This window comes from Mustela lutreola, chromosome 5 (genome assembly GCF_030435805.1).
Source record: "Mustela lutreola isolate mMusLut2 chromosome 5, mMusLut2.pri, whole genome shotgun sequence".
Taxonomy (NCBI): Eukaryota; Metazoa; Chordata; class Mammalia; order Carnivora; family Mustelidae; genus Mustela; species Mustela lutreola.
The window spans coordinates 34,013,760-34,038,654 of record NC_081294.1 but is presented as its reverse complement, the minus strand read 5'-3'; the positions used below and the strand labels follow the sequence as shown (position 1 = coordinate 34,038,654).

Sequence of the window (24,895 nt, the reverse complement as noted above, 5' to 3'; positions counted from 1 at the left end):
TGGCGCTCCTCGTCACTAGGGACTGAGAAGAAGGAGGCGCCATGTGCCTGAGGAAACAGCCCCCGAGCGGTCTCTACGCCGTCTGTGGAGATTCCTTAGCGAGTAATCAGAGCCAGCACGCTGCTGGCAAGGCTGGCTGACGTTCTTTTCATGACTGTGGGACTGATTTTTTTTTTAAAATCAGAGGTTGAAAGTACCAGTATTATCAATGAAAAAACTGGATAGAAGAATGTGGTTTGGACTAAATGCCAAACCACAGCTTCCTTCTCTTTTCTCCTTTGCATTGTGGTAACCCATTTAGCCTTCAAGGGTCGAAGAAGAGCCAGGGGAAAACAGGTAGCTGGGGCTGTCAGAGAGGGAGGAGGGCAGGGCGCCCCTGCCTCTGGGCCCCAGCAGGTGGGGGTGGGGAAGGAAGACGGGCAGGGAGCAGCTGCGGGGCACCTGTGTCTTCTTGCCCGTGGCTTTTTCTTTTTTCTTTTCTTCGTTTCTTGCTTTTTTTTTTTTTTTTTTTTTTTTTTGGCTCGGTTGTCCCACCACTAGGACGGGGGAATGAACATCCTCCTTTCCTGCTTGTTTCCATCAGCCACACCACCACTGTACAACGTTGGCGTGTTCTTTGGGCAGGTTACTCAATTTTCGGGTTCCCTGCCTGTGAAAAGGAAATAACTCGGGTCCCTAAGCATTCTGAGCGTTCCTTGAGATAGTCCACTGAAAGCACCTAGAACTGTGTCTAGCAACAGCAGGTTCTCAGCAAAGAGATGATGAAATCACCGCTCTTCCGCTTTGGATTGCCCCAGGTCCTTTGATCACTGACTTGGGGTGAGGGAGGCCATGGGTATGAGCAGCTAACTGGGAAGTGGAGAAAAAGAATTTGTCAACAGACTCCTCTTCTTTCTGAAATTCCTGGATATGGTGAGGTCAGTGGCAAAGACTGGTTTTATTTACTCATTGGGGAGAGAGAGAGAGCACAAGCCGGGGGACTAGCAGGGGGAGAGGGAGAAGTAGGCTCCCCTTGGGGAGCCTTGGGGCTTGATCCCAGAACTTGGAGATCATGACCTGAGTCAAAAGCAGACGCTTAACCATCTGAGCCACCCAGGTGCCACCCAATGTGGAAATCTTATTATTAAAATACCCGTGGTGGGCGCCTGAGTGGCTCAGTGGGTTGAAGCCTCTGCCTTCGGCTCAGGTCGTGATCCCGGGGTCCTGGGATTGAGTCCTGCATTGGGCTCTCTGCTCGGTGGGGAACCTGCTTCCTCCTTTCTCTCTGCCTGCTTCTCTGCCTACTTGTGATCTCTGTCAAATAAATAAATAAAATCTTAAAAAATAAATAAATAAAATACCCATGGCATTTCACAGCAATAATGTTTTGTTTTGCCTTAAGATTTTCCTATTAAAGTACAAATATGGGAATGTAACATGTTTTGTGATTAAAAAGCAGGATGACATTTGCCGAAGTCAGAAACACATGGAAATGCATAGATTTCACCATTTACTCCGTATTGAACAAGTGCCTACTGTGTGCTTGGCAATGGGCTGGATGCCAAAGGTACTGGCATTTTTTCTGATTGGTAGTTTGTGAAGGGCTTATTTACTAGGATGAAGGCATTTTATTTTTATTTATTACATTGTTATGATTATGATTATTTTACATAATCCATACACCTAATGTGGGGCTTGAACTCATGACCCTGAGATCAAGAGTCCCAGCCTCCCCTAGGACAGAGATGTTTTAGATCTAAATGAGAAACTTCCACTTTCTGGCATGCCTCCTCCCTAGTTTTTATTCCTCAGTCACTCCCAGGAAGGACAAGAAAAGAAGGCCAAACTGTGAGTCTCTGGACTCAGCCTTTGAGGCCCTGTAAGTAGGAACAACCCCCAGGTGGAGAGGCCCTGGGCTGGGTGGGGGAAGGACAGGGAACCTTACGCACTCCAGCAGGGTGGGTGGGAGAACACTGGTTACTCATTTATGGTAAGACTTTAAGCCCTATGGAGGACTTAAAGGGAGCTTGGGATTCTGTGGAGTGGGGGCCTGTTAGAAGGTCTTGATGTCGAACAATGTTCATTCTGTACTCAAGCAAGCAAAAGCAGGGTGATGTCTCCCACCTACCCATATATGTTCGTAGGAATTCTTTTAGCTCTCTCAGTAAGACGAAGTTTCTGAGTAAGGGGGGTGAGTCTCTGAAGCAGAATTTTTTTAAAATATTATGTGAGCAAATTCCATATTTATACAAAGATAGAAAATCACCTTGGTGTAGACATTTGTTTCACTTTAATGAATGACATCACTTGAATGGCCTCCTCATCATGAGAGTAGAATGCACTGATATCCCAGGAGGGGATCCGCACTGTTGGTGTGACGAAGAGAGCCCTTTCCCCGGCTTGAACTTGCGGAGTTCTGAAGAAGGGGAGACCCGTTGCACAGAGATCGTGCCTCCTTACAAGAAAGGAATGGGACTGAGCAACACTGCCTCCCTGTGAGGCAGGTGAGGGAAACCTGAAGGAGACTCTGTTGGACTCGTGGACACCCCGGGAGATCTCACCAGGAGGACGGAGGATTCTAGGCTCAATGCAGGGGTCTAAGGGTTTTGGTTCAGGGCTGGTTTCAGGACAGTGTGTGTTGAAGGCAGGAATCCATCTAAACAACATACCCTGGCACGGTTTCAAAGCCTTTGCAGAACAAACTGGTTTGGCCCCAGAGGGTGGACCTGTGCCCATGAGATGGAAAAGCTGGGACGGGGAACTCTTGTTCAGAGCAGGGACAAGCCATCATTGGACGGAACAGGACCAAGCAGGCGGTGGTGCTCGTGGACTCTTGGAGTTCTTGCTCTCTCTCTCTCCTCATTTACTTCTTGGAAGCTCCCTGTGTTCCTGGATAAGGGGGTGGGGTGTGCTGTGGGAGGGGGAGGACACAGTGCTTGACAGGATGTTCTGCACGTGAAGGACACAGGGGACATATGAAGTAAAACAAAATAAAATAAAGGAAAAAAACTAGGGAGGGAGGGAGGGAGAAAGAGAGGGAGAGAGAGGGAGGAAGGAAGAAATGAAGGAAGGAAGGAGGAAAGGAGGAAGAGAGAAAGTTCTCACCATATTTTTATCTGGGAGAGTCTACAGGAGGTTGAATGGGACGCACGCGCAGTAGAGGAGCACAGGATTGCCGCTGAGGTGAAACAGACAATTCGACGGGCTGCCGTTACACAAACGGACACACGGTGTGTCTGCAAGGTCACAGCCGTGCTTGACAGCGGCTACAAAGACAGAGGACGGCTGGAGCTGAGCCCAGCTCATCACGATCCCAGACCACAGACGTGCCCCTTGCTGGCTTTGCCAGCACCCTTCCTGCTTGTCGTTTTCTATCGCTACGGGATTGTCAACAACGCCAAGGAGCTGGGGTGAGAGGGGTGTTTTCTGGGCCCCAGGGTCGCAGCGTGTGGTCTGCGGCGAGAGGCAGGGGGACTTTTCACACTTCATCCCTCCACACATCACAACATACGGAGCAATTATACCTGGATTTTCCCAGGAAAGAAACAACTTTGACTTCCTTAAAGTCCTGCCTCCAGGGAGGGTCCGAAATAGGGGCTGCTTTCTTTTCTACTCCCCTCCTCAATATACAAATATAGGTCTATTTTCCTGTAGTTCCTCCTTCCTGGAAAGACAATTACTCCAACTCTGTTTTTCCCTACCCGCAGCGAGGAGAATATCAGAGCGTATCAGGTGGGCAGCGCCTCAGGGCCTCAGCCCAAACGCACCAGAGTTCATCTTCTCAATCACCAGGTACCACCTACGTGGTCTCAAATACCTGAACTTCTACCCCGGGCGAACATCCTTCTGCTGTTTAAGCGCAAGGTGATACTTATTACAGAATAATGTTTCCCCCAAAGGTCTTCCGATTTCCCTCAGCTTTCCAGGTTCTCTGGAAACCGTCTGGAAACCAGGTTCTCACAATCGTCTGCCCCAATCTAAGCGGGAAGCAAACAGAGTCCCACTGCTGATGTTACGCAACAGGGAGCTTAAAGTCTTGTAAGAAAAACAAAGCATGTACAGCTCTGACCTAATGATGAACACCTAACAGTACAATACTACGTGTTATAGGGTTTTCTTCTTTACATTGTGCTTTTGTATGCACACCTAATTTGATTCTCTAACTTCCTTGTAACATGCTTACTATTAGTGCCTAGGGATCACACGTTAGCCTTAATTTGGTCATAACATATAATGTGTATATCACAATGGACCCCGTGGTCAGCCGCCCTTCTTCCGGTAACCACTCCATGATTCATAATCGTATTCACAGCTCCTCGTGGAGTTTTTGGTACAGCGTTTCTCAGGGAGAAGGAGAGACCAGTTTTGCTATTTTGCACCCAGTGCAAGGATGGCTGGCGGTGTCTGGAGACATTTTCAGTGGCTGCCATTGGGATAGAGGTGCTTCTGACAACTTGTGGGTGGGTCAGAAATGTTTCTAAGTGTGTGACGATGCACAGGACAGTCCCTCACATCAAAGAATGATCTGTCACAAAATGTCACTAGCGTACAGAGACGTTAACTCCATGGCCGGAGCTAGTGGTGGGATGCACAGTTCAACCCTTGCAGAAAAATCACAGTCCCTTCTCCTTGTAACACTTACGGGTTCTGGGTGAACATAAGCCCACTAATGATCAATGAACCCAAAGAAAATGTCTTCTAAGGGCTTCTGGGACAGAGAAGCTTCCACACTGTTTTGAGAAGGATTTTGAAATTGACTCTCGATGATTCACTTTCCAGCCAAGACGGAGTAGCAGGGACAGTTTTACCTTCCTTCTGGAAATGATTAAAAATACATATGAAACAAGGATTTTAAGATATTGGACATCAGATTGTACAGGAGGACAGTGATTCCTGCGAAAGGAGAAAAGCTGAAATAACAGTATCAGTGAGCTATGGAACAACACCAAGTAACCCAATTATCTGTTATGGGCTTAACTTGGGGGGGCGAGGGTGATCAAAAAAATAAAGAAATAATCGCTGAAATTTTTCCAAATTTGATTAAAAAAAAAACAAAAACAAAAACAAAACAGGGGCACCTGAGTGGCTCAGCGGGTTGAAGCCTCTGCCTTTGGCTCAGGTCATGATCCCAGGGTCCTGGGATCGGGCCCCGCATTGGGCTCTCTACTCAGCGATGAGCCTGCTTCTCTTCCTCTCTCTCTGCCTGCCTCTCTGCCTACTTGTGATCTCTGCCTGTCAAATGAATAAATAAAATCTTTAAAAAAATTAAAAAAAAAAAAAACAAACCCAGAAACTCAGGATCTAAGAATTTCAATAAGCCGTGAACACAAGGAAAAAGAAAAGGGAGAGAACATACCATTACAGTGAAAGTAGTTTATACCAGCAGTGTACATCTGTAAATTATTTTTCCTTAAAAGAGGTCTGGATGAATTTTTGAAGAGCCTGTTTTAAATAAATTGCTTTCTCCTCTAAGCCATTACTGCAAAGGGAATAGTTTGATTTCTGTTCTAGCAGAACTCAAAACTAGCTTGGATATTACATAGGTCTCTTGTTCTGCTAATGTATTATTCCTCTTGGTCCCATGTTCTGGCCAGACCAGTCTTGGGATTGTTGACAAGCAGGAGGAGGACACACCCGGCATGTCGGCAAAGACTGCGAGCAGCCCGTTTCTCATCGTCCTGAAGAGCTGGGCTTGGCTCCGGCAACATCTATCTTTACAACCACAAAAACCATGACTGAGACCATGCAGACCCACTGTATATTGGTTTTATGACAATTGCCCAATCAGATCATGAACATGATTCGTGCAGACGGACAGAGTCCTGGAAAGGACTTTGAAAGGCTAAGATTACTCTTCCAGGAGAATCTAAGTGATAATCCCCAATTAGAGCATGGAGGTCACTGGGACTGGTGGGGACACGCTGAGACTGTTGCCAGGAGGCTGGTGCACCTGCTCAAAGTTCATATGGCCTCAGGGGATGTGGCACTTACAGAATCAGGAAGGAAAATATCCTCTACTTCTGCTTCTGCAGGAGAGAGGCCCCCACCTAGACAAAACTGAGTACGGCTAGCCTGGCCTCCTTATTCAGTGACGGTTCAGTGATTATGGAGTATGTGATCAAGTCAAAACTGTCAATTAAAAGCACCAGAGGCTTACTCTTTAAAAAAAATTTAATTGTAATTTTTAGACACTTACCTATGGAGCTAACAAATATTAATATTTTGTCATATTTCCTGTAGATCTTTTTTTTTTTTTTTTAGATTTTATTTCTTTATTTGAGAGACAGTGCACACAAAAGCTCAGGAGCGTGGAGCAGGGAAGGGCAGAGGAGAAGCAGACTCCCTGATGATCAGGGAGCCTGGTGCAGGGCAAGTCCTCCATTCCGGGACCCTGGGATCACCACCAGGGCTCAAGACAAACGCTTAACCAGCTGAGCCACCCAGAGACTCCAAACTTTCTTTTTGTCTGTAGAAATTAATCACACTTGCAGTTAGTCCCGCCCAACTGTGATTTTAAAGTTCTCTCACTTTGAAATTACAGTTATGTTAACAAAATCCTCTAAAGTGTCGAAACAATGACTTTAGAATTCTTTAGAACAGAATAGTCACCTTCCCAACTTCCATTTTTTTATATTTTAATTTACATTTAAATTAAGTTTATTTAGATTCCCCCTCTTCAGTCATGTTTTTTAAAATAGATTTTATTTATTTATTTGACACACAGAGAGAGTATTTATTTGACAGAGAGAGAGAGAGAGAGAGAGAGATTACAAGTAGACAGAGAGGCAGGCAGGGAGAGAGAAAGAAGCAGGCTCCCCGCTGAGCAGAGAGCCCGAAGTGGGACTCGATCTCAGGACCCTGAGATCATGACCTGAGGCTGAGGGAGAGGCTTAACCCACTGAGCCACCCAGGCACCCCTTCAGTCATGGTTCTTATTTCAAAGAGTCAGTGAGTATTTACCTGAGTACTTACCTGACTCTTTGATTCCTACTCTTTCTGGTTCAGTTCCTTTTCCCCAAGTACATCCTTCAGGGGTCCCTTCAAAGACTATTGGAAAAAAGTATGCCACTCATTGTGTATGGCACACACTCTCAGACTTCCTTTATTCAATTTTATTCCTCCTCTTGAATAATAATGTAGCTGACATGTTTCCTCAGCACTCTATCTATTTTGTGGGCTTAGTTTTTTCCTGTTGAGAAGTCTACTTTAGTCTGATTTTTACTTTGTAGATAATCTTTTTGTTTTGATCACTATTAAGATCTATCTCATTACCAACCGTGTTCTGCAGTTTCACTCAGACATGTCTAGGTGTGGATTCATTTTTACTTTTGTAATTTAGTATTCATTGTGATTGTTCAATCTGAAAATGAAAGTCTTTCATTAATTCTGGAAAATTCCCATTGAATGTTGCCCCTACCCCTGGGCCTGGTCATTTGATTCCTTCCTTTGTAGCTTGGACGCCTTGTCCAAACTCCTCTGTCTCTGTAGTTAATTTCATATACTTCATGGTCAATACGGAGTCTGACCAACATAAGGTTGCACAGATTCCTACCCCAACATCTACAGATGTCTCAATATTTGCACCTCGTCTCATTTCTTTACCTCTGTTTACATAGGTGTTGGGAGGCAGATTTTGGTATGAAACTCAGGTTCACATTGGTGTTCTATTCTTACCATGTTACTTAACAATTTCAAAATCTCAGCTTTAGACTTGAACAGAGGGTTCGAGTGAATGGAGAGAAAAAGAATATGTGCCTCTTAAGTTTGTCACAATAAAATAAGATAAACATGCCTGGTGCCGGGCAGAGTGAGCATTTAATAAAATAAAATAATTAAAATCATCCTCCTCATGTCATCTGCTGAAGGCAAATTCCTGCAAATTCCTGTTTTCAGTATCCATTTCCATAATGTGCAATAGTCTCTTTTTCTCTTGTCTTTTCAACTTCTTTGGCTCTACTAGAGCCTACATCACAGGAAAGATGAATATTTGGGTTTCTTTTCTTTCAAAATAAAAAGTTCTATCTCTGTTATCCCAAGGTCTTCTTCCAGCTACCACCTTCTTATGTTATCTTCCTTTCTCAGCCAAACTCTTCTTCTTATTTATTTAATTTATTTATTTGAGAGAGAGAGAGAGCACGAGCGCACACTCACAGTGGGGGGAGGGGCAGAGGGAGAGAGAAAAAGAATCCTCACGCTGACTCTCTGCTGAGTGTAGAGCCCAATATGGGGCTCAATTCCATGACCCCAAGATCATGACCTGAGCCAAAAACCAAGTATCAGCCACTCAACCGACTGAGCCCCTCAGGTGCCCCCAAACTCTTCTTTTTAAAAAGGGCTTCTATTATCGTCTACAAATTATCACTCTCAAGTCACTTTTTATCCAATTTTTTAAAAATCTTTTTTCACAAACTCACTTGTGGGTTGTAAAATTCTGTGTCAAAAAACCCCCTGATGCTGGATAAAAATAAATGGGCTAAGGGTATTATTACCATTGTTAGTCAGTAGGGGAACTGGGAACCTTGAACCGAGTTTCTTTGAAACCGACTAGTTGGAGTTCCTAGATGAAACCAACTAGGATGCCTGCTATACTTTTAGGATTCTAATTACATCATCCAATGGTGTTTAGTGTTTAAGCCTGTCAGGTCTTATGATATGTGTCGTCTATCCTGTCCTATAGTTGATCTACAATGCTTCAGGTCCCTTAAGGGCTGGGTTTCTGTTTTGTTTTTAATCTGCAGTACCCGACAGGAACATAGTAAGTGGTTGAGTCTTTCTTGAATGAAAGAAGAAAATTATTTTATTTATTTACTTATTAAAGATTTTATTTATTTATCCGACAGATAGAGATCACAAGTGGGCAGAGCAGCAGGCAGACAGAAAGAGGGGAAACAGGCTTCCTGCTGAGCAGAGAGCCAGACGTGGGGCTCGATCCCAGGACCCTGAGATCATGACATGAGCTGAAGGCAGAGGCTTAACCCACTGAGCCACCCAGGCACCCCTATTTATTTATTTTTAAACCATTTCTGCTCATTAGTCCCTCTGTCAACTATTCTATTCATTTGAATACCAAGTCCAGTGATTCCTAATTGTGGAAAAAGGTGGTTAAGCCACTGAAAGAAACAGGTTGTAATCCTCCTGTGTGTTAGGAGGGCAAAAGGTACAGAACCCCTGAAAATCGGATATTCCTATTTAAATATTTCACGCACACAGATCTTGTTGCTTCCAAAAGATTGTAAGAACTTAGCAGGAATTATTTCTTCATCTTGGAGATTTTAGACTCCCAGAACATAAAAACTATAAGGGACCTAGTATTATCTAGTTCATTTTTCATATTTTGCTGATAAGAAAACTGAGGCATTAAGACTTTCAGCAATATGGGGAAACTTGGGTGGCTCAGTGGGCTAAGCCTCTGCCTTTGGCTCAGGTCATGATCTCAGGGTCCTGGGATCGAGCCCTGCATCAGGCTCTCTGCTCAGCAGAGCCTGCTTCCTTCCCTCTCTCGGCCTGCCTCTCTGCCTACTTGTGTTCTCTTTGTCAAATACATTAAAAAAAAAAAAAAAACTTAAAAAAAAAAAGAGTTTTAGCAATATGCCCATGGTTAAATCATTTGCAATGGCTAGCAAATTGTTAGGCACATAAAAATGTGCTTAATAGACACTCATTATATGCATGAAAGAATTAAAAATAAAAATCAGATGGATATCAATGTTGGCTTATTTTCTACTATACTTTAGGGGTTCTAATCTAATAGCTTCCAAGTCCAGAGAATATGAAAATATGAATTGGGCTTGCCCTATATTTGCTGATCTCTCTCAACTTGAGTTCTGGTGACACTGTAAGATTTACTGTATGAGCTAAGTGTTTCTCATTTTAAATATGTCTCAGCACATTATTGATGCTTTTCTGCATTTTAAATGTTCTGAGAGTATCTTAGAATGTATTGCTTTGCCTCTATCACACTCAACCCTGGGACAGGGTTCGGATATTAACAGTGGTTAACTCAGTCCTTCTTCATTGATTACTGATAGATTAACTGATGCCCAACTTCCGGGTAAAGTTGTTATGCAGGTAACATCTACCTTCTATGAGTTGAATATTGTCCCTTGACATAGTCTTAAAAGTAAATGAGTAAGTAAATGTTAAATTCTCTTCTAAGTGTAACTCCAGCAAATAACACATTGTGCTGACTTGTTCTTAGAGACTCAAAAACACAAAATTTGAAAGTACCTTCCTGTTCTTTAGGAACATGTGATCTTAGTCTGTAAACATTAGCACACTGGAGAATGAAGTCTTATTTACTTATTGCAAAATCACAGATCCACAGCCTTGTGAATGTTAATATTTTCTGGGAGTGACAACAGACTTTGAAAAGATAAAAGCTGCAGAAAGAGTCTGAAATTACCCACAGTACTGGACCTGAATTCTACTACACAGGAAAAAACCAGGATGAAGAGCCCTGGAGTGGCAATAAATTAAATCCCTGTGAATCAGGAGATTAGAGTTCTCATTCTTCTTTGGCTTAAGCCAGCTGTGAGACCTTAGATAAGTCTATAAATCTTGCTGGGCCTACAGCTTTTCAATTTCAAGCCAGAGGATTGAATTTCATATGATTTGTAATGTCTCTTCCAAGTGTAAGAGTGTATCATTTATTTGAATCAATAACCACTGGTGATAGAAAGAATATATAATGGTGACAGAAAGTGTTAGCACTGGAAAGATGGACTGGAAGGATGTGCTGGAAAGTTAGCACTGGAAGGATGGAGAGAGATAAATAGTAAAGGACTTACTCCTTTGACCTAAAAGCCTGAATTTCACAGCATCTGAACTGAATATTTATGTGATTATTTCCCTGTTTAAAAAGATTATGAGGGGTGCCTGTCTGGCTTAGTCAGTATAGTATGTGGACTCTTGATCTTGGGGTCATGAGTTCAAGTCCCATGTTGAGCAAAATATTTTGAAGTCCATAGACATGTCCAACTACAAATTAACTGATGAAACTAAGATATAAGTAGACATAAATAGAAGTTCGTAGAATTAGAAACTCTACCGCAGTTCTCATCAGTTGTTTTTATTCTGGGCCTATGAAGACCAAGTCTTCATGGTCTCTATGCCCAAAACTTAGATCATTTCTGCAAAGGTTATCACCAAATTCAGCCAAAAGTCCAATTAATGTGGAAGGCAGCATGTTGCCCAGAATGACAGTCGTGGCTTTGGAAGGCTAGTATGGGCGATGAACTCACACGCCCTTCCCCCCTTCTTTGAAGCTGTTGCTGATTGCTCTTTCTCTGCCTATGACTGAGGTGGTCCTGGGTCAGTATCAGGCAATGAGTGGGCTTAATATCTTTTAGCTAAAAGAGCTAACAAGACATAACTCTGGCTGAGGGACTGGGGTTTATAGGGAGGATGAACCACAGTAGAGAGGGTCAACTTAAAAAGTGACTCTAAGGGACACAAAAAAATGCATGGAAAACCAGGAGAGGCTGGAGTGATAGGTTTCAAGGAGAGAAGAAGAACAACGTTTGGGAAGCAGAAGAACCAACAAGAGTTCGCATAGCTGGGTTATCTTGTTGAACTCTCAATACTGGACTTCGTTCTCCTCATTAGAGTGTCGCCATCACCGTGACTCTTATGCCCTTATCTTTGTTTCTCTTTGTGTCTGGTTATTTCTCCCCTCAAACTTACCAGTCTGAGGCTATTCTTGTTTCACAAGTCATATTCCTGAGGCAGAGTTTATCAGTTCAGCTAATCATTATCACTTCTGTTTTGGTCTGTGTGCAGAAAGGAGTTAATAGGGCAGGCCTGAGACTGTCTCCGGCTAACAGGTGTCTGGGTGTTTCCATATTCTCCTAACTGATAAGAGTAGTTCTCTGTGCCTAGACTGTTTGCATAAACAATGTGACTTCTGCTGAATACCTGCTTTCCTTCTTGGAGTCTGGAATTTGGAATGTGGTTCCAAATGTGGAATTTGGAGTACAGATGTGACCATCCCCCAATAAAAAAAGTCTAATGCTGGGTCTCTAGTGAGCTCTTCTGGGCAGAAACACCATACACATGTTACTGCATTTTTCAGTGCTGGAGAGAGTAGCATGTGTGTCCTCTCACAGCAGAAGAGAGCATAGGAAGCCTGTGCGTGGATTTCTCTAGATTCTGCCTGTGTCTTTTTCCATTGTGATCTGATGCTGATGTAATAAATCTCAGCCATCTTAGCCATGAGTGCCCCTATGTGCTGGATCCCATGAGTTCTCCTAGCAAATCTCTACCTTTGGGCATGGTCTTAGAACTCCCAACCCAGGCCACCTCAAAGGACCCAGGCCAACTTAGGTATTGGCTGTCCTTGGGCCAAGTGTTATACATTGGTCCAAATGATTGTGTATGGGGGAGTAAGTGTGGGATCAAAGTTAGCCTGGCCACTCCAGGCTGTGGAATGGTCTAGAACAGCGGTTTTCAATCCAGTCTGCAAAATAGAATCTTCTGTGATGGCTTTAGTAATTAGACCCCATCCAAAATGAATTAGAATCTTGGAATTGGAATCTGTGGGAGTGGAGGCTTAGTGACATGTTTTCAAAGCTCTCCAGTGGGACACCTGGGTGGCTCAGTGGGTTAAAGCCTCTGCCTTCGGCTCAGGTCATGATCCCAGGGTCCTGGGATCGAGCCCCGCATTGGGCTCTCTGCTCAGCAGGGAGCCTGCTTCCTCCTCTCTCTCTGCCTGCCTCTCTGCCTACTTGTGATCTCTGTCTGTCAAATAAATAAATAAAATCTTTTTAAAAAAAAAAAAGCTCTCCAGTGATTCTAATGTGTAGCCAGAATTGGGACTGATGGCCTGGAGCACAAGGCTCTAGGTGGCAGTTTCCTTTGGAAGGAGACACTAATCGTGGGAGGCATCATGATCCATTCGGCCAGGGCAATGTACATTTTTTACATGAAGAAATGAACTCATGTCTTCAGGCATCCTAAAAAAAAAAGGTGAGTAAGATTGCTTAGTTGTACTTGTGAGGAATACTCTGGGAATTGTGTCATTTTAGGGGTTCTACTGGGGCCACTTTCATAGCATAAAGTTTATGTTGACAATTTTCTATGCTTCCAAACTGTGGTAGGAAAAAAATCAGGAAAAAAAAAAGGCATTAAAATGTATGTAACCAGCTGCAGCAATATTTTGACATTGGCCCACATTCTTGAACATACTGTTCCACAAAATCTCTCTGTTACGAAATAAACAGTCACATCTGTTTCTTAGGGTTATTTAAAGATCCATGTTAAATTGTTTATCCTTAGAGAGATTCTTTGTCTTTAAAAAAGCTGGATGGCAGAAAATCCCTACTGGACCACCTGCGGTATCATGGTGATCCTTTCCTTTCAGTGTGGGGGGTGGATGGGCAGAGCATTTGGGTATGGGGGCAAGAATGGGGTTTCCTCAGCCCGGCTTCCTGTTGCTGACTTCCTCACAGCCTCCAGTTCTTAAGCTGGCTGGTAGCTACTGCATGAGAGAGCTCCGAAATACAGGACACTGCCTTCATTTGGCAGATCAACCCTGATGCAATGTCCTGTTCACAGTAGACACCTGGCAAATATTTGTTGAGCTGACTTGGTGGGATGGGGTTACTGGAAGAAAGAACTGCTGCTGATGGGTGGGCACCCACGGCACTCTCTGCCTTCTGTTTTCTGTAGAGCCCAAGCTAACTCCACAAAGTGTCTCTTGGATAAAACCAGTTGTCTCTATGGACACCATCTTGGTCTGCCTGTCCTTGGGAGAGATCCTGAAGTCCAGGACGAAGGTAGACTTCTCCTCATGATAGCTGCAGGGTATTTGTAAGAGACCTTGAGCACCAATCACGCCACCCTCCAGCCCAGCACAGCTTGGTCCTTGCACAGTTGGACCTAAACAGGACTTCACTTCCAGCCTCCCCTGTGGAATTGGTGCCTTTCTTATCCTCAAATGCCACGTGTTCTCTTTAGCTGTTGCCCTTCCCCCATTAGGAACCGCTTTGGGAAAGAACTTAAAACTTATTTATCCTAAGAACTCAGGTTTAAATAATCTGATGCGTTTTTGCATTTTAGGAAACCTCAGTGGACAGAACTTCTGGTGAAGGAGGTTCCTTTTTGGTGGTAGTGCCGGCAGAAGGGCAGTGAGGGGATAGTTTTCTGGTACCCTTGGCAGCCCTACTGGAGTCTCCGCCTATAGGTCTCCTCCACCCTGTGGCAGCCTAGCTCTGGTTCAGACATGTGGGCTTGGGGCATAGCTGACCCTTGGAACCACTAAAAGTGCCAGAGGAGCAAACATGCCCTTGACTACTGCCATTTTGTGGGCTCCAGAGCATTTCCTTTCACAACCCCATTTTGTTTCCTCTCCCCACAAGTTAAGTAAGGCATCTGGCAGCAAAATGCAGAGTCAGCAGGAACAGGGCTGTTTACTCTATGGTGCCTGGCAACGTCTCAAAGTCGAATGCGTTCTCAACCCTGACTGTGCTTTTGGAAGTTCTCCCAAACACCAGGAGTCTGCTAAAAGGCCAGTAGTTGTAGAATGGCATGGAACTCTCTACCGAGAGGCCTGAAGAAAGGCTGTTTAAACAAAAACACCATGAGACCAGGAAAAAGCATTCTTATGTGTGGGGCACTTAGAAAAAGCTAGTAAGGAAGCTATACCAAACATGGGAACAGCCAGATTGCAAAAACAGCATGTGCAGAATAAACCTATTTTGGTAAAATATAGGCTGGCTATGTAAAAATATACAGAGTATTTTTTTGTTTGCCTACTGTGTACCAGGCACTTAGTGAGGGAGGTATATATACTTTGTTATATATAACTGATGAAAACCCCGGGGAAGACCTTCCCATTATTCCCATTTTACAGGTGAGCCCATGGAGGTTCTGACTTGGTCAGACTTGACTAAAGTCACATTGATAATATGTAGGAAAAGTCGGTAATCCACTAGAACATTGTGGACCATTACTGTATAGAGCTGCAAAGATAGATTGTTAGTGCTACATTGTAAGTTGGTTGAGGATAATGAGTGATTTCTAGTTCTTCATTTTGCTTATGTCTATTTTCTAATTTCTCTCCAAAGCACATCTTTTGTTAACGGAAAGTTACTCCTGAAGTAAAAACTTATATAGAGGCTTCCCCCACTATCTGAAAGTAGAACATTTCTGTAAAACCTTCGATAGCCAAAATATTGTAAGGTGAGGAAGCAAGTACCATTAATTTATATGGAAACATTTGGGGGTCATGCGTTCACAGACCCCCAAAATAACCTCTTCTAGATTTTTCTCATACCTCATAACACATCTTACTAACAGATACATAACATTAAGGTAAAACAGAGAGATGCCGAAGATACAGTTCAAAGTTCCGAAGGCGTGATGCTGAGCTGCTGAGCGAAACTGTCAGGGAAGGACCTCGTCGGTGGCACCATACTTGCCGCTCTGGCTGTGTCGCCTCTGCAAGACTCACTGCAAAATGGACGCTGTCTGCTATTGTCACTGTTTGCCTTTTTCCATAAAAGCAAAACTCCTCTTTGGATTTCTTCTGGTTAGCGAAAATAAGTACTAATACAAGTCTCTCGTACAAGTGAAGAGCTGTGAGATGGCAAACCTTCAGTGGGGTGGTGGTGGGGGACATACCTGCCCCAAACTGTTTGTAGGTGAGTTAAAATACATTTACTATGAAAGGATGATTTTTTAAAGTTTTAAGCAAATTCTTTTTATTCTGTTTGTGTAACTACAAAGATTTCAGTAGAGTCTGTCAGGGCTTCCATCACAAAGGACCACAGGCTGGGTGGTGAACTCTGCCAATACCTTGTTCTTGGACTTTTCGCTTCAGAATTGTGGGGAAAAAGATTCCCAAGGTTTAAGCCACCCTGCCCGGAAGCTGAGGCTGCAGAAGGAAATAAGAGGGCCATGATCTCGGATTTTAGTGCTAGAGGCAGATAATAAACAAATACCGAAATAAAGAAGCACCTAGAAAATCCAGTGATGGTGTGAGGTGTGCCATGCATTAAAATAAGATGATGTGAGCAAATAAGCTTGAAGGCTGAATTGTCATACAGGGTAGGGAGTAAGAGCAGGGACTTTGGAACCACCGCTCTCAATTCCTAGCTCTGTGACCTTAAGCATGTTATGATGGTAAAGAAAAAAAAAACCACATAATATAAAATTTACCATCTCAACCATTTTTAAGTGTACAGTTCAGTAGTGCTAAGTATATCCACATTGTTGTGACCTTCGACATATTTGTTTGCAGGAGTTTGCAGGATGGGAAGAAAGCCTGGGCCTGAAAAAGACCGATTTCTTCAAAAAACCATGAGAACTGCGTCGGAGGCAGGTATAGTCAGATGGCTCAGACTGAGGTCAAGGCCTTTGCTCCTGGGGACCTAGATCTCAGAGCTCATGAAACATTTCCCCTGTACGCACTGCTGTGATCTCCATCATGTTGCAAAAGGTGGCTGCTTGATTGTTTCATTTAAACAAATGAAGGAAGGAAGGGAAAAAGGAATACAGCCAGTTTTGTTGTTCACCTACTTTTAACATCTTAGGCAGAACCACGTTCTCTGGTGTTCAGTATTGGACGAAATGACATTTCTTGTGCAACTATAAAATGACTAGTGTGCATTCTCCAAGGGCTCAGGAATGCTGGAGAGATTGATTGCAAGCCTGCTTCCTGGAGCTTTCTTCAGGGAAAAAGAAGATGAAAAGAAACATACTATTTTTCCTCCCTAGAGGCCTTTACCTGCTAGGCATAACTTTTCTTTCCTCATATTTTCCAGAATACCTAGCCCTGAGACTAAGATCAAGAAAGGAAACCTCCAAGCTTTTCTCAGAGCAAGTGAAAATAAAATTTTGAGTGAAGTCTTCAGCTCTGAGGAACGCTGTGTTTATTTTCACCAAAATACACACTTCCCTGGCTCCAGGCCTGGGGGGCTGTAGCCGGGGGCCGCCAGGAAACCCGGGAAGACGGGAGTCCCTGGAAATCTCCCAGAAAGTCAGTCATGGGCCCCGCCCCCCAGGCTATTGAGCCAAACTCACAAATGCCTCAAGTGAAACATCCTTTCCCAACACAAACACGGAACCCTCTGAAGATTCTTGATCCTTCTTTATCCGTCTCTTCTCTGCTTTTCATAGGGACTCTAAATTGTATGACTTTAGGGGAAAAGAATGGACTCCCTTTCCTCAGGACAGTAAATTGCATATAATATGCGTTTGTGGTCACCAAGATGGCAAGGCAGGACTTTTGAGTCTCGCTTGAAAGCGAGGAGGAGACACAGGAGTCCAAAAACAACCTTAGAACAACTCTTTAAATTGAGTTTGGCCCTTCCTCTAGCCCCAAACTCTTCCGGCCAAGTGTAAATGGTCCCTCCAAGCTCCCTTTTGAGCTCCTGGGCACCCTCAAGAAAGGGCTGATGGCTGAAAAGGCAGCGATGGGCCTTTGGAGAAGCTCTTCTGGACTGTCTAGGCTACATCAGCCACTCTAGCTGCCTTCCAATCCACTTCTCACTGTGCGCTAAAGGAATCTTTGAAAATCCGACTCTGCTGTGCTACTCTCAGACTCCTACAAGGTCCACACAGTCGGGCCTGGTCTGGCCCTGGTTCACGGCCCCTGCTTCGTTGCTGCCCCCACTCCAGCTGCTACACAGGCTTTCCTCAGTTCCTTCCGTCTGCTCTGCTTCTCCCACCATAGGTCTTTGCTCCTGTTCTGCTAGCTTCCTCCAACTTCACATCTGATTAACTCCTACTATTACCTCATCCGGGTTGTAGCTCAATTGTTACCTCATCAGGGGAGTCTTCACCAACTCTATGAACCAGCTGCCTTCCCTGTTTTCTATCCTCTGTTACATAGCACTCACTGACCTTTGTTCCACCATTAGACCATAATAAGTGCCATAAGAGTAGGAATGGGTTTTCTTCTAGTTTTTCTTTTTAATATATATCCAGTGCTTAGACCAATATCAGCATTTATATAGTCAATAATTATTATTTATTGATTTAGTAAAAAAAACCACATCTTGGGGACATTGGCCAAAATACTACAAATACCATGTCTTCCCTTCCTGGGATTTCTTAGGATTTTTTGCCATACTTTTTTTATTTTTATACCACTTTTATATAACAGGGTATAATTCTGATACCAAGTTCCATTGTGTCTTTTACCTGCACCACCAAGCAATTCCCTGACATCCACAGAATGTCCTACAATATCATTCAATTCTGACACTGTCTACATGGAGATAGCATCGGATCCGGCAGATGAAGGGCTCAGTCCCACAAGATGCCCCTCCCCTTGGGTTTGATTAATTTCCTAGAATGGTTCATAGAACTCAGAGAAACATTTTATTACTGGATTGTTCATTTTTAATTAAAGGATTTCACTCAGAAACAGTCCGACAGAAGAGATGCATAGGGCGAGAGAGATGGGGAAGCAGGTGGGACCTGCCACACTCAGGGTCATGCAGGTCACCCGGGCAGTGAAGGAGAGGACAGGGTCTGAAGAGTTCACGGGACAGTGCGTTTTCTCCTCCACTCTTAGATCTGTTTATAGTTTGATTCCTGGGGTGAGGGTAGCTTGTTGGAATATTGTATCACTTGACAAGTAAGCAAATATGTATTTATAGCTAATGCTACTTGTTAAAATCTATGTTGAATCAGTAAGCCTTTCAAAACTTGCCACTGATAAGAGTATTGGTTCTATAGTAGCCAAAAGCTAAAAAAAAAAAGAAAGTTTATTACCTAGATAATTTCATAAAAACCTCCTGGTGCTATGATTCCTCAAGAGAATTCCTTAGTTTTAAAGAATCTGGCCGTGAAGTGCAACAAAAATGTGAGAAAACAAACTTTCAAATGCTTCAGCCGTCCTAAAGTTCTTGAGCAGACAACTGATCATTCCCTGAGTAGCACCTGTATACACAGAACTGGGCTAAGCATTGCGAGGAGACCTGGGAGCATCACGTATTCCCCCCAATAGCATCTTATCCCCCTGCAGAAAAGTTAGGAAATACAAGTTCAATAACAACAATACCAGAATGACAGCAGTGGAAGGGACCTAAAGGCTCAGCCAGTGCAGAATGTAACCTTGAGGGTCCACAGAGGGGGGAGCTCTCACACGGGCGGGCGGGCTGCGGGGCCTTGGGGACTGGAGGAGGGGTTTGAAATAGAAATACTTTGTGAAACGGAAACACTGAAATCAGGCATTGTGCTAGGTGCAAACATGTATCTTCCTATGCAATCCTCACCGCAGCTGTAGGAGGCTGTCAGGTAACAGAAACCCAGCCACAGCGGCACAGGGACGTGGGGCCTTATTTTTCCTCACAGAAGGAGGAGTCCAGGGCGGGCTGTCTGGGGCTGACGCAGGTGCTTGAGAAATCATCAAGCTTCCAGCTCTGTCTAGTTTCCTGTTCCACCGGCTTAGGTGTGGTTTCTAGCCCCTTGGTGTAAAGCGGCTGAACCAATTCAGGCATTACTCTGGCATCCCGGCAGAGAGATGACGAGCCCAAGTGTTCATAAATGGAGAGAAAAGCTTCCTTGGGGGCCCCCAGCAGACCTCAGGCTCCCAGCAGCAGGACTGGCTGAGAAATGAAGGCCTTTTGGTTTTTATTGTTTAGCCTGAGCACGGAGCTGCCTAAAGACTTCAGAGCTGTGCACTGAGGGAGAGGAAGTAAACTTGGGCTTGGCAGCCAGCCAGGCCTCCGCCGAGAGTACTGTCCTTCTACCCAGGAGAAAGCCTAAGCAGTAAGTGTTAAGTAACTTGCCCTGGGTCATGTAGTTAATAAGTAGAAAAGCTGGACATGCACAGAAGCAATCTGATCACAGAGCCTGAACTTCTAACCCCGAGCTGGGCTCTGAACTCGAGGCCGGAGGGAAAGGTCCTGACCCTTGGTGATGATGGTGCTGACACAGGTGCAGAGGGCGACTGCCAGCTGTAAGCGAGGCCCTCAGGCTGGAACAGGGGAGCCGCTGTGAGGAGAGAAGGTGAGAACAGTGGTCCCGGCTCCTTTTGTCCGCCTGATTAAGCCTTCAAGGTCATGAGAATTGTCAGTCCCGAGACCGAAATAATACTACTGTAAACAGGCAGGTGCTGGCAGGATGTGAAAACCTTGTCCCGAAGGCAAAAGCCAAGTCAGCAACTATGACCAGGTCAGTACCTCAGGAGATGCCAAACGCCCACAGTTTGTGACAACCCCAAGGCTGAAGTTAGAAGAGTGAAGCCAAAGCCAAGGCCAGGTTCAGGTGTGCTCTGAAGGCCAGGTGATTCCAAAGGCCTTAAGGATAGAGGAGCTGGAGGCCAGGGTCTGGGCCTGATGGTCTGGGATCAGAGAGTCGAAGAACTGGAATGCTAGAATATGGCCTACCTCAGGCCTGACTGGTTTTGTAGCAGTATCTGTACCTTCCAGCACCTTTGGAACATGACTGGCCCCTTATTTAGCACTAGCTTTTGGCTTCTGGAGCTAAACACCTTTGAGGGGGTGTGATAAGCCCAGACTGTCACCATACCAAGGCAACATAAAGAGATGTTTTCCACTGGAGCTGATGACTCTCAAATATTAGCTTTGCCTTTGCTGTCTCACGGGGAGATGGGGACACAGAGGAAAAGGTAGGATTGATAAGGAGGGAGCTGTGCACAGCGGCCAGCCAGGCGGGTTTAGAGCATCTGCTTTCTGGAGCTTCTGAGCACAAACCTTGTTTGCCTCATGAGACTTTGAGTGCACATCAGGAGGCACGACTTAGGACATGGGAGACTCGGCAGACAGCTTAACCACCTCCGAGCAGTGGCGACCCACACCGGCGCTGTTATGATGGGCCTAGGAGCGAGGTTTCAGAATGCCTTCCTGCAGGCAGTTTGAAGCCCTCCAGTCTACATCCTCTGTGATTGTGCGGCATGCTCGTCTGGAAGCATCTGAGCTGTGGCTCCCCAGAGTGATCGGAGAGTGCGCTGCTCTGAGTTGGCCGCCAGGCAAGCAGTAGGAGAGGCTTTGCAGAACCTTCTTTCTCCTCCTGCACCTTTATTTTTCCTTCTGCTGAAAAAGCTTAGCAGTTAGGGTAGTTGGGCAAGTTATATTGACACTTCTCCAGCAACTGAGAAAATGTTATGCATTTTTTTCAATATACCAAGTCTCAGTCTCAATAGAACCAAACACGCACAATGTCCCTTGAACAATGTGGGATTTAGGGGTGCCAACCCCTGAGCAATTGGAAGTCTGTGTCGTACTTAGGACTCCCCTTAAAAATATAACTACTGGGACGCCTGGGTGGCTCAGTTGGTTAAGCGGCTGCCTTCGGCTCGGGTCATGATCCCAGCGTCCTGGGATCGAGTCCCACATCGGGCTCCTTGCTTGGCGGGGAGCCTGCTTCTCCCTCTGCCTCTGCCTGCCACTCTGTTTGCCTGTGCTTGCTCTCGCTTCTCTCTCTATGACAAATAAATAAATAAAATCTTTAAAAAAAATGCATTGTAGAAAATAAAATCTTAAAAAATATATATATATATATATATATAACTACTAACAGCCTCTTGTTGACCAAAAGCCTTGCCGGTTGATTAACACATATTTCGTCTGGTGTATGTGTTAGATACTGTATTCCTACAATAAAGTGAGCTAGAGAAAAGAAAATGTTAAGATCATAAGGAAGAGAAGATATTTGTGATGAATACAGTACAATACTGTGAATGCATCTGCAAATAAGTGGACCTATGAAGTTCAAAGCCATGTTGTTCCAGGGTCGACTGTACACACAAACACACACACACACACACACACACACACACACACACGTATATACACGCACACACATTTACAAGGAGAAGTAAGTTCATGTTTTTTGGAGCGGTCGAAACGTTGAGCTCTAGAACTGATGAGTTTGATCTCACATCCTCTACTTTCTACATCCAAATCTGGGGGAGGCTACTCAACACCTCACTGCCTTCGTTTCTCATCTATAAAGCCCGGATCCCAGGCTGCTGTGAGGATTAAGTAGGCCATGGCTTGGAAAAGACTTAGGGTCATGGCTGGCCTAATGACAACTGTTATTATTGTAGACTTGTTAGAAACAAGCAACTGAGTGCAAAGAACTAAACATCACCCTATATTGAAGGAGAATTACTGTTAAATCAGAATATATCTTCCCACCCTTTTTCACATGCGTGTCTTCTCTTTACTCTCCCTCTGGAGTCACGCTCAGGGCACGTGTGTGTGTGGTTGTGCTCACGCACATGCACACGCACGCACACAGACACACACTAAAGGTTAGAATATGTGCATTAATGATTCGATAATCCTGCCCAAATACGTATTCAGGATTAAGCTATTCACCAAAAGGTCAAAACTTGCTTTAACAGTTATCATGGAGTTATTTTTCAAAAACACCATTTTCGGGGCACCTGGGTGGCTCAGTGGGTTAAGCCTCTGCCTTCAGCTCAGGTCATGATCTCAGGGTCCTGGGATCAAATCCCACATCAGGCTCTCTGCTCAGCGGAGAGCCTGCTCCACCCCCAACTCTCTGTCTGCTTGTGATCTCTGTCTGTCAAATAAATAAATAAATAAAATCTTGATAAAAATGCCATTTTCCCATTAGTTCTGTAATCAGGGAAAGTATATATTCTGCTATTGGTTGCTTTGATTGTTTATCTTTTTGAGTTATAGAACCATGGAAAATCTTAGGACTGAAACAGATACCTTTTATACAGCCTGCGTTTCATTTCCAAAGGGAAATCCAGTATATCCCTTGTTCTAACTGTAAATTACTGACGAAATTGCCAATAGTGTTTCAAATAGCTAACACGTCCCTTTACCTACCTGATCTGCTCCCACCTTCCTCCCCTTCCTTCCCAATGTAGAGAAGTCATTCTGTTTAAATGGGTCTCTGCTCACTTATTTGTCGCTGAGGAGGATGAACTGGCCTGGGTGATGTTCCCCTTCTCTGACAGTGTGTGATTCTAGGTGCCAGGGGTAAAAAACCACAGATACTGTTATACAAGATGGAAAACTGGAAGAGAGGGTGATAAAGTTTCAGTTTCCAGGGAGAACTATGGAGTGGTCTACCTCCTGTTTATTGTCTATCCTCCAGAAGGAACATTCTCTACCCAATTTCTTCCCCTTTTCACGTGAGGATTCCCACAGACCCAGGGACTGACCACGTGTCTCTTTGGTGAACGGCATCACTGGTTAAGTGCGTGATAATGTGTGATGATGACAATGGGACTGTTTGAGGTTCTAAGCTCTAAGTTTCAGTATAAGACCCTCCTGGGCCTCATTTCCTTAGGCCCATGACCTTGCTGCAGGGCTGCGTTACGGTGCTGACAGTTGCCTTTGTCTCCACTAACCATTTGGTGTATCCCAGTGCTTCCTGCGGTCAAGGACAGGTTTACTGGGAGGACTTGAGGTTCAGAGGAAGTATTTTTGTGCCTCTCAAACTAAACCACATAGACGATTATTTATCTGCCTAAAAAGATAGCTGGTTCCACAAACTGCTGTTTTCGTTATTTCTTTTTAGAATGTTTTAGAAAGACCCTTTGAAGGACCCCTTGCACCAGCACTATTGAGAGGGCTAATAACAAGGCCATAACAGAGGAGAACCTAGAGCTAAATGTGGGTGCTGGCTTTCTGTATTTTATACTTTATTTTATTTTTTGGATTTCTGTATTTTATACTTATGCTGTTAGCATGAGGACCTCTTTACACTGAAACTCTGTTATAGCAGAATCTAGCTTGAAAGCCCAAAGGCTAGTAAGGAGGGCATGTGATGTGAGTTATACACAACTAAGGAATTGTTGGACCTTGCATCAAAAACTTACGATGTACTATATGGTGGCTAATTGAACATAATACATTTTTTTAAAAAAAATAAGAAAACCCAAAGAAAAACTGGGGTGTCATACTTCTATTTGGTATTTTAAGGATATAAAAGAAGTAAAATCCCTTCTGCACCTCGGCTTATCCTGTTCATAAGCCAGAATTTGAAAGATGCATGTATAGAAGTTGATACATGAAACATCAAAGAAAAACACAAAGAGAAAGCATAATTTCCTTACTATACAAATAGTGCTTGTAATAAATTTAAAAAGGTGAACCAATTAATGGTAAAATAACCAGCTGGCATGGACAGGCATTTCACAGAAGAGGACATACAAATGGATTATGGACTGAATTATATCCTTCCAAATTCATATGGATATGAATTTATATCAAACCTCAGAATGTGACTAGATTTGTAAATAGAGCCTTTAAATAGGTAGTTAAGGTAAAATGATGTCACTCGGATGGTCTCTAACTCATCATAACTAGTGTCCTCTTTTTTTTTTTTAAGATTTTTAAATTAAATTAAAATTTTAAAAGATTTTATTTATTTATTTATTTGACAGACAGAGATCACAAGTAAGCAGAGAGGCAGGCACAGAGAGAGGAGGCAGCAGGCTCCCTGCTGAGCAGAGAGCCCGATGTGGGGCTCGATCCCAGGACCCTGGGATCATGACCTGAGCCAAAGGCAGAGGCTTTAACCCACTGAGCCACCCAGGCACCCCATAACTAGTGTCCTCTTAAGAAGACATTAGGATGGGAGACACATACCGAGGAAGACCACGTGAGAACAGAGAGAAAATAGCTGTACAAACCAAGGCCAGAGGCTTCAGAATGAAATCAACTCTGCTGACACCTGGATCTTGGACTTCTGGCTTTCAGAACTGTGAGGAAGTACATTCCTGTTGCTTAAGCCAGCCAATGTGTGGTACTTGTTAGAGCAGCTGTAGCAAACTAATCAGTCAGTAAACTTACAAGACAAAATACATTCAAATTAAACAACAGTTTCATGATGGAAACAAGTGCTACAGTATACTTTTGTGTGGGAGTATAATTTGATACACTTTGAAGTGCAGTTTGGTATTAACTACCAGATTTGAAGATACATTCTTTGACCAACAATCTTACTTGAAGCAGAAATT

General features: G+C 44.0%; 1 long non-coding RNA gene across 1 annotated transcript; it reads right to left on the bottom strand.

The window, feature by feature from the left end:
* Positions 1-2,267: 2,267 nt before the first annotated feature.
* Positions 2,268-3,297, bottom strand: LOC131831325 (uncharacterized). The gene is made up of 3 exons (XR_009353598.1): positions 3,085-3,297; positions 2,776-2,890; positions 2,268-2,742 (listed from the first exon to the last, which is right to left on the bottom strand). It is a non-coding gene; the product is annotated as an uncharacterized LOC131831325 (long non-coding RNA).
* Between the last annotated feature and the right edge of the window lie 21,598 nt (positions 3,298-24,895).